Source organism: Corella eumyota, chromosome 7 (genome assembly GCF_963082875.1).
Source record: "Corella eumyota chromosome 7, kaCorEumy4.1, whole genome shotgun sequence".
Taxonomy (NCBI): Eukaryota; Metazoa; Chordata; class Ascidiacea; order Phlebobranchia; family Corellidae; genus Corella; species Corella eumyota.
The window spans coordinates 8,432,162-8,442,838 of NC_137496.1; the positions used below are offsets into that span (position 1 = coordinate 8,432,162).

General features: G+C 30.4%; 4 non-coding genes across 4 annotated transcripts; 1 reads left to right on the forward strand and 3 right to left on the reverse strand.

The window, feature by feature from the left end:
- Positions 1-212: 212 nt before the first annotated feature.
- Trnal-uaa (transfer RNA leucine (anticodon UAA)) lies at positions 213-295 on the reverse strand. The gene has a single exon. It is a non-coding gene; the product is annotated as a tRNA-Leu (tRNA).
- A 3,132-nt stretch (positions 296-3,427) lies between these two features.
- Positions 3,428-3,501, reverse strand: Trnan-guu (transfer RNA asparagine (anticodon GUU)). The gene has a single exon. It is a non-coding gene; the product is annotated as a tRNA-Asn (tRNA).
- A 3,408-nt stretch (positions 3,502-6,909) lies between these two features.
- On the forward strand, positions 6,910-6,982 carry Trnar-acg (transfer RNA arginine (anticodon ACG)). Its single transcript has one exon. It is a non-coding gene; the product is annotated as a tRNA-Arg (tRNA).
- Positions 6,983-8,251: 1,269 nt separating this feature from the next.
- On the reverse strand, positions 8,252-8,334 carry Trnal-uaa (transfer RNA leucine (anticodon UAA)). The gene has a single exon. It is a non-coding gene; the product is annotated as a tRNA-Leu (tRNA).
- Positions 8,335-10,677: the final 2,343 nt, after the last annotated feature.

Sequence of the window (10,677 nt, forward strand, 5' to 3'; positions counted from 1 at the left end):
TGATTAATAAAAAATAAGATAAATATTTTGCTTTTAAATTTAGTTTGATTATATTATACGACATCGATGCGTGTTTGTTTGCTGAAATTTAGTCTAGTTATTATAAAGGTTATATTTTAATTTACTGTGTAAGTTTTTTTTATAAAAAAAAGGTTTAAACGGTTTTGAACCAAATGTCATTTTTTTTAAAATAAATCAAGTTAAAATGATATTACTGGGTGTGGGGTTCGAACCCACGCGGACATTCGTCCATTGGAACTTAAGTCCAACGCCTTAACCACTCGGCCAACCCAGTAAGTGCGAAAGCATTGTTAAGATGCTAATAAACATAAATCTTAAGTAAGCCACCAATTGTGATTGGCAGCCTTATGCCTTATTGTCTTTCGAAACTTTGATTTTAAGTCAATTTTTTTTGGTTGGTTTAAACAAGGTGTTTGCGTAGCGAACTTTGTGCGTACTTCGCGTCCTACTATTTCCTCGGGTATTCTAAACTTTTTTGGGGTGGTTCGTTTTAAAGTAGGAAATGTCATTTTGTATTGCCTTTAACATGCATTTTATTTAAATAACACGATTAGATATATAAAACTGTTATTATATTGCAAAACCTGTTACAGCAATAAAATAAATTTTAAATGGGCAAGTAATTCTTTTCTTTAATGAAATGCAATAACAGTCTTTAATTTAGTAACCATAATTATTTTTGTAATTGCGACAAAAATTATTTTAAATCATTTTATTAACAAAAGTAAATTAACGTAAAAGTTGCAACAAATATTTGCAGCTGGCCATTTACCCACAACCAGCAATTCGAATTTTTATCACTTTTGCTTATTTATTAAACATATATGTAGTTTTACAGACGTGATCCTACAACTTGAGTTGTAATAAAGAATATCTATCGGCTTACGTTTAAAAAATTAAAAATACGAACAATATGCCTTTTTTCTTTTAACTTTATTAATTGTTAGTCCACAAATAAGATTGGTTTGATTAAAATTCGATAAAAAATGTTAAAATTTAACATTCGTTTGATTAAAATTTGACAATTTGTTCAGCAAAATTTTATAAAATTCTGTTTTTAAAAATTATACAAATAGCATATATACCTTATTCAAATAGGAACAAAGTTGGTTGTTAGAAACGGTCAAAAGAATAACAGCAATTATAACTGTAAAGAAACTGCACTTAGCATATTTACACATATTACTGTAAATACCTAGCTTATTGGGACAAAAATCTACACTTAACCAATAAAAATAATTAAAACCCCAAAACCATGAAAAAATTACAATGCCATGGGACGAGCATTTAAATAATTGAATAAAATCACGCTAGCTGCCTCAAGAAGGAAAAGCAAGAGTTGCCGTGACCGATTGGTTAAGGCTATAAAAAAGGAAACTAATCAGCACTGCAGGCACAAGTTCGAATCCTGCCGAAAACGCATTTTTTTGCATTTTTTAATTAAAAATTAAATTAAATAAATACAATTTTAGAAATTAAAGTTGCCTTGAAAAGTAAACAAAAAAGTTGTCGTGGCCGAGGCCATAGACTTACAATCTTTTAGGCGCTGTCCGCACATATTCGAATCCTGCCGACAACGAATTTTTTTATTTAGTTTTAGTTCAAATTTAAATAATTAATTAAAATCGCGCTAGCTGCTCGGGGAAAAAAACTTATTTTAGACTTGATTTCTTTTAGGCTCTGCCCGCGAAGGTTCGAGTCCAGCCGATAACGCATTTTTATTTCAGTTTTGTTATAAAATTAATTTAAATCACGCTAGCTGCTCCGAGAATCCAACATAACAGTTGTCAGGTTCGAATCCTGCCGACAACGCATTATTTTAAATACAAATTTAATTAACTAATTAAAATCACGCGAGGTGCTTCTAGAATGGAACATTAGAGTTGTCGTGGCCGATTGGTGGAGCTATAGGTTTGAGTTTTTTGAGGCTCTGCCCGCGCAGGTTCGACTCATGCCGACAACGCTTTATTTTATGTTTTAATACAACTTTAAATAATTTGATTAAATCACGCTGGCTGCTCCGAGAATCCAACATACGAGTTGGCGTGGCCGAGTCGTTAAGGCAATCGACTTGAAATCTTTTGCGCTTTGCCCGCGAAGGTTCGAATCCTGTCGACAACGGATTTTTTTTTACTAATTTTTTAACTAAAATTACGCTAGCTGCCTTAAAGGGAACAAAGAGTTTATCCACAAAAAATAAGTAACGTTGTTCAGTGGATATCGTTGGACAGTACCTTCATAATAAAACTTTTACTGATCGTGCGGTAAATGATTAGGCGCTAATGGGGATCGACCCCAGGACCTTCTTTTTACTAGACAGGCGCTTTAACACTATGTCATAATGCCTTTAAAGAAAGTCGATGTATCAGTCATGTCGTTACAAACAAATGTATTTAAAATAAAGTAAAGTATTTTAATATTTAAATTCTTGTTGAAAACTCCCAAATTGAACGATCTATGCATCATAACATTAAAACGCACGTCGAAAATAAAAAAACTATTTCTACACGGACCGTCTGGGTGAAAACCAGAAATCCCAAGCTTGACAAGCATAAACTTTACCACCGATGTTTAATATTGTCTCCAAGATAAGTTTTGTTAAAAATGGAGTGTAGTAAATTTATTGATTAATAACTGCCCTTAGCTGTCGGTTGTTTACAAGAATATAAAATTCTGTCTAATTTCTTTCAAAATTAAACGCTAAATTAAGTAATGTCTAAATCCATGTTTACCTCCAACTTTTCGGTTAAAGAGTTAAACGCGCCAATGATTGCGACACAGAAACGACTGATTTGCGACATTTCTATCAAATTTGCAAAGCAAAATTGTAAAAGAAGACGATTATATATTTGACCCTGGGTGGACTCGAACCGCAATCTTTTAAATTAAAAAGAAAATAATGATAAACATTTATCTAATAATTAAATACATAAAATTTGATTTAATAATTTAGTTGATAATCTTAATTAATTTATGTTTATGATTCTCTTTATTTATTAATAGAAATTAATTTTAAAAATGATCAAATGATTTTAAATCGTATTTTATTTATCAAATAAATCCAGTTGTAAGTATTTTTGCTTGTTGTAATAATGATTTTCAAATTACTTTGACACAATTATTGCGTTCTTTAAAAAAAATAATTGTATGGGATATCACCCTTTTTAATATAAATATATTAAAACAGTTTTACAAACGTTAACATGTGCATCACCAGCTTTTTTTTAACATCTTTAAAAAACGGAAATAATTTTATAAATTCAAAATCAGATGATTGATTTAATGGAAGTTAATAGTTAATAGCCAAATGCGCCAACGATTGCAACACAACAACAACTGATTCGCGACATTTTTATGAAATTTGCAAAACATTATTATAGTAATAAAAATGAAGCAAACAAAAAATCGTCCCTGGGTGGGCTTGAACCACCAACCTTTCGGTTAACAGCCGAACGCGCTAACCGATTGCGCCACAGAGACGACGTTCATTGCTACAGTTGAATTGAATCTAAAGATTAAAATTATAATAATAAAAATGTAACAAAATGTATTTGACCTTGGGTGGACTCGAACAACCGACCTTTCGGTTAACAGACGAACTCGCAAGTGATTGCGCCATAGAGACGACATTTTTTGGCACACTTGATCTAAATTTAGAGATCAAAATTATAATAAAAAAATGTAACAAAATAAATTTGGCCCTTGGTGGACTTAAACCTTCAAACTTTCTCCTAACAGCTGAACGCCCTAACCGATTGCGCGACAGAGACAATTATTTCGCCCACTTTGTTTAAATTTGCAAAGCAAAATTAATACAATTAAAATGTAATTATATATTTCGTTCATAAATGGGCCCGAACCTTCAACCTTGCGGTTAAGAGCAAAACGCGCCAATCTATTGCGACACAAATACGACTAATTCGCGACACTTCTATTAAATTTGCAAAGCAAAATTATAATAATAAAAATGAGAAAAAACTAGTTTCGTTCTTGGGGGGGGTCGAACCTCCAACTTTTCGGTTAAAGAGCTAAACGCGCCAATGATTGGGACACAGAAACGACTGATTTGCGACATTTCTATCAAATTTGCAAAGCAAAATTGTAAAAAAGGCGATTATATATTTGACCCTAGGTGGACTCGAACCGCAATCTTTTAAATTAAAAAGAAAATAATAATGATAAACATTTATCTAATAATTAAATACATAAAATTTGATTTAATAATTTGGTTGATAATCATAATTAATTTATGTTTATGATTATCTTTATTTATTAATAGAGATTTATTTCAAAAATGATGAAATTATTTTAAATCTTATTTTATTTATCAAATAAATCTAGTTGTAAGTATTTTTGCTTGTTGTGATGATGAATTTAAAATTACTTTGACACAATTATTGCGTTTTAAAAAAACCCTTTTCAATATAAATATATTAAAACAGTTTTACAAACGTAAACATGTGCATTACCAGCTTCTTTTAAACATCTTTAAAAGACAAAAATAATTTTATAAATCCAAAATCAGATGATTGATTTAATGGAAGTTAAAGAATCTGTATTTTTCCATTAATCTTAAAGGTTGATAAACTACTTTTTTTGCTAGATGGTGGACTAAATTGCAGAAAAAATCTTAAAGGTCTGTGTTTTTTTCAAAACTCCCTTATATTGCCCACCACTTGCCTGAACATTACCAGACAGGATTGCATAATTAGTAATAACAAATTTTAACTTGTTTAAAAAAACTTTTGAATCGAATCAGTATTTTATTTATTTAGTCACCAAGGCTTCATAGCTTAGTGGTAAAGCGTCTGTCTCGTAAACAGGAGATCCTGGGTTCAATCTCCAGAAACGCCTAATATTATTTTACTATCATGAAGTTGGTTGTTATTTTAAAAAAAAATTTTTCTGATTACTTTAAAATAATACGTTAAACTTTAAACACCACGAAGATTTGTAAACCTATCATGACGTTTATGTTAAATTAGGCTATTGTTTATCTTCCGACTGTAATTAACAGCTTATGCAAATTCTAACTCGCGAATATAAAAAAAGTCGACTAAATTTTATTATTTTTTTTGATATTCTGTGCAATGTTTTTGCACAAGTAGCAAATTTAATAATTTTGATTGTTCTTAATGATTGGTTGTGTACAAGAATATGAGATTCCGACTATTTAAAAAAAATTAACACTAAATTTACTTTGAAGTCCAAATCCATGTTTGTTTGGTGGCGTCCGTTTAGTAAAACTAAATTGCCAGGTTTAATTTAAGTATATGCACTTAATATGAAGCGTAAATGACTAGATTAAAATATGAATCAATACCAGAAAAAAAACAGATAAATTTTTGTGCGACAAGAAATGTTAAATATAAACTGCAAATTTCATAAACAAGTTATAATTAAAAGCATTCGATATACTTTTGACATCGAAAAAAGAAAGTCAAAGCTTGTCAGCACATAAAATTTCGTATTAAATCAACATCAAATTTTTTTTTATTAAAATTAAAGTAAGTTTATGTGAATTTATTTTAAATAAGTTACATACCAATCAACCTTAATGACAACTTAATTTCTAATATCTTAAAAAAAAACTTATTTTAGCTGTGTTTTTTAAAAGAAAAAAGCAAAAATAGCACTTAAAATATAAATTTACCATTTGACTTTAAAAAGCTGCTATGGTTTTTTGTTAAAAAAAAGAATGCCCTATTAAATGGTTGTCACAGTAATTCTGACGCAGGGTTTAAAATAACGAAAATAAATGCAAGTAATTAAAAGTAACTTAAATGTAAACACATCAAAAAATTAAGTAAATTATTAATGAAACAAAAAAAATAAAATTAAAGTTACCATATTTTTCAACAAAAGCGCAAAATTTTATTATTTGCTTCCTGTAGAGTTTCTACAAAGTGTTAAAAAAGGGCAAATTCTAACTAACTTTATCGAACCGCTGACATTTTGTGATGTGCATATTTTGGTATGCAAGAAGTTAATTAAACTTTTGTAATCGAGGAATATTTTAGTTATTTGCAGCTAATAGCTTAGTTCGACATCATTTTGCAGAAGCATTTGGTAAGTGCAACAGTCATTAAATACACTTTTCTGTCTGTCTGTTTAATATTAAAACTGTGTTGATGGAATACACTAACAAAAGTAAGGTTGCCTATTTTTATTGCAAACTTAGGCTATTTATGTACATTACACAAACACTTGAACAATAAGAGTAGGACAACAACATAAACATGGGGTGATGTTGTGATTGTATAGAGAAGAGAAAGGATGGCTAGGAAAAGGAGGAGGGAGGGGGGTGGTGGAGATTTAAGTATGTAGAGGTAAAAGAATATTTATTCGAAAGAAAAGTTAAATAGATTATCAACAAAAACTTTATAATCTGAGGTGTCTTAATTACAATGCTTAATAATATATCGTGTTATTTTATAGAAGAGCTGACAAGATGAACAAGAAAATTAATAAATTGTTTATAAATATTTTCGTTGAAATCTATTGTCAGTTGTTACATAACTTGCACCATTATTTCCCCAAAGTTTTTAGTTTTAAACTTAATAGACGCTTATAATAAAATAAATCTGTTATGCTACTTTGCTTTTTATTGTGTCAATTCAAGCTCTATTAAAATGAGAATTTGAAATATACAAAATACGTTTTAAATTATATAGGAAATAGACAATAATAAATAAATTTTGCGTACGCCGTGTGAAAGGGCCTTTATTTTAAACAATTAACTATTAAATCTAAAAATAGCGTGTTTACAGCAAATAAATTCAAAAAGTTTCTGGGGAAGCATGCCCATTATTTCGTTTTTTGTTTGGACAGACTTAACATTTTTAAAGTTTTAATTAACAAAACATTATTTATCAAATTTGACAGTGCGGGTGCGTGGCGCAATGGATAACGCGTCTGCCTACGGAGCAGAAGATTCCAGGTTCGAGTCCTGGCGCGCTCGTATTTTATTTAGCAAAATTTTTCCTACTTTAAGTACGTGAAATACTTATTTATGCTTAAGACATATTTATTTGTTCACTTTTCATCACACACAGAGTTACGGTTGCTAATTGAATCACACGATGTAATTGATAAAGTCGGTTTCATTTCACAATGGCATTGTGACGTTGAATAAAAGGGCAAAAAATTTGTACCTTTTTGCATAGGAAAGGGTGACCCTTGCCTAAATTTTTTTAAATCATTTTACAATTAATAAAACAAAAATAAACAATTGGATTAGGTTAAAGTAGTGATTGGGCTTCGTGAATAATAAAAAAGTGGCAATAAAGAGTAGGAAATGTATGTAATTTTTTTATACGCTATTTGAAGCGGTTTTATTGCATACTGTACAAAATCGTAAAACATACTCGTTGGGTTAATAAGTTTGCTTTGTTCTTTAAAAACACGATTAATAACGATAAAATTGCATCGCAGCGAAACAAAGCCATGTGTATTATAAGACGTCTTATATTTCTAGTTGTTGTTTAATTGTAAAAAAACTTAAAAAATGAGAAGCTGAATAAGTCAAGATGTAGTTTTTAAACAACAAATTTAATTTTCATACACAAAAGGTAAGTATTCTTTTTCTGAAAATAATTTTTAACTAGGGATATTCTCGGATAGAACATAAGAAGCCAATTTTCCAATCCGGTAAGTGATTGGTTTTGTGATAACAAACAAGGAGGTGCCTAGAATAAACATCCTTATATTGCAAAGTCTGAATAGTGGTAGCGTTAATCGGTTTTGCAACGCTTTGCAATAAAACTTGCAAATGCTTACTAGCAAGATTTATTACCGTCAACATTGTCACCAGACCAAGGAGCACAGTTTCAGTCGATACTTTTTAGGATTAAAATTTTCTTGACCTCACTCCCTACAAGAGTCTTTTACAGCGTTTATTTGTTCAAGCAAATGCTCAAAATATCAAAAACATTTTACTTAAAGTGGTAAAGGTTCATGATTTTTACTTTGGGTATAAAATTAGGTATTTTATTGTCAATTATGCTTAAATATTTGCTTGATTAATAAAAAATAAGATAAATATTTTGCTTTTAAATTTAGTTTGATTATATTATACGACATCGATGCGTGTTTGTTTGCTGAAATTTAGTCTAGTTATTATAAAGGTTATATTTTAATTTACTGTGTAAGTTTTTTTTATAAAAAAAAGGTTTAAACGGTTTTGAACCAAATGTCATTTTTTTTAAAATAAATCAAGTTAAAATGATATTACTGGGTGTGGGGTTCGAACCCACGCGGACATTCGTCCATTGGAACTTAAGTCCAACGCCTTAACCACTCGGCCAACCCAGTAAGTGCGAAAGCATTGTTAAGATGCTAATAAACATAAATCTTAAGTAAGCCACCAATTGTGATTGGCAGCCTTATGCCTTATTGTCTTTCGAAACTTTGATTTTAAGTCAATTTTTTTTGGTTGGTTTAAACAAGGTGTTTGCGTAGCGAACTTTGTGCGTACTTCGCGTCCTACTATTTCCTCGGGTATTCTAAACTTTTTTGGGGTGGTTCGTTTTAAAGTAGGAAATGTCATTTTGTATTGCCTTTAACATGCATTTTATTTAAATAACACGATTAGATATATAAAACTGTTATTATATTGCAAAACCTGTTACAGCAATAAAATAAATTTTAAATGGGCAAGTAATTCTTTTCTTTAATGAAATGCAATAACAGTCTTTAATTTAGTAACCATAATTATTTTTGTAATTGCGACAAAAATTATTTTAAATCATTTTATTAACAAAAGTAAATTAACGTAAAAGTTGCAACAAATATTTGCAGCTGGCCATTTACCCACAACCAGCAATTCGAATTTTTATCACTTTTGCTTATTTATTAAACATATATGTAGTTTTACAGACGTGATCCTACAACTTGAGTTGTAATAAAGAATATCTATCGGCTTACGTTTAAAAAATTAAAAATACGAACAATATGCCTTTTTTCTTTTAACTTTATTAATTGTTAGTCCACAAATAAGATTGGTTTGATTAAAATTCGATAAAAAATGTTAAAATTTAACATTCGTTTGATTAAAATTTGACAATTTGTTCAGCAAAATTTTATAAAATTCTGTTTTTAAAAATTATACAAATAGCATATATACCTTATTCAAATAGGAACAAAGTTGGTTGTTAGAAACGGTCAAAAGAATAACAGCAATTATAACTGTAAAGAAACTGCACTTAGCATATCTACACATATTACTGTAAATACCTAGCTTATTGGGACAAAAATCTACACTTAACCAATAAAAATAATTAAAACCCCAAAACCATGAAAAAATTACAATGCCATGGGACGAGCATTTAAATAATTGAATAAAATCACGCTAGCTGCCTCAAGAAGGAAAAGCAAGAGTTGCCGTGACCGATTGGTTAAGGCTATAAAAAAGGAAACTAATCAGCACTGCAGGCACAAGTTCGAATCCTGCCGAAAACGCATTTTTTTTGCATTTTTTAATTAAAAATTAAATTAAATAAATACAATTTTAGAAATTAAAGTTGCCTTGAAAAGTAAACAAAAAAGTTGTCGTGGCCGAGGCCATAGACTTACAATCTTTTAGGCGCTGTCCGCACATATTCGAATCCTGCCGACAACGAATTTTTTTATTTAGTTTTAGTTCAAATTTAAATAATTAATTAAAATCGCGCTAGCTGCTCGGGGAAAAAAACTTATTTTAGACTTGATTTCTTTTAGGCTCTGCCCGCGAAGGTTCGAGTCCAGCCGATAACGCATTTTTATTTCAGTTTTGTTATAAAATTAATTTAAATCACGCTAGCTGCTCCGAGAATCCAACATAACAGTTGTCAGGTTCGAATCCTGCCGACAACGCATTATTTTATTTTAAATACAAATTTAATTAACTAATTAAAATCACGCGAGGTGCTTCTAGAATGGAACATTAGAGTTGTCGTGGCCGATTGGTGGAGCTATAGGTTTGAGTTTTTTGAGGCTCTGCCCGCGCAGGTTCGACTCATGCCGACAACGCTTTATTTTATGTTTTAATACAACTTTAAATAATTTGATTAAATCACGCTGGCTGCTCCGAGATTCCAACATACGAATTGGCGTGGCCGAGTCGTTAAGGCAATCGACTTGAAATCTTTTGCGCTTTGCCCGCGAAGGTTCGAATCCTGTCGACAACGGATTTTTTTTTACTAATTTTTTAACTAAAATTACGCTAGCTGCCTTAAAGGGAACAAAGAGTTTATCCACAAAAAATAAGTAACGTTGTTCAGTGGATATCGTTGGACAGTACCTTCATAATAAAACTTTTACTGATCGTGCGGTAAATGATTAGGCGCTAATGGGGATCGACCCCAGGACCTTCTTTTTACTAGACAGGCGCTTTAACACTATGTCATAATGCCTTTAAAGAAAGTCGATGTATCAGTCATGTCGTTACAAACAAATGTATTTAAAATAAAGTAAAGTATTTTAATATTTAAATTCTTGTTGAAAACTCCCAAATTGAACGATCTATGCATCATAACATTAAAACGCACGTCGAAAATAAAAAAACTATTTCTACACGGACCGTCTGGGTGAAAACCAGAAATCCCAAGCTTGACAAGCATAAACTTTACCACCGATGTTTAATATTGTCTCCAAGATAAGTTTTGTTAAAAATGGAGT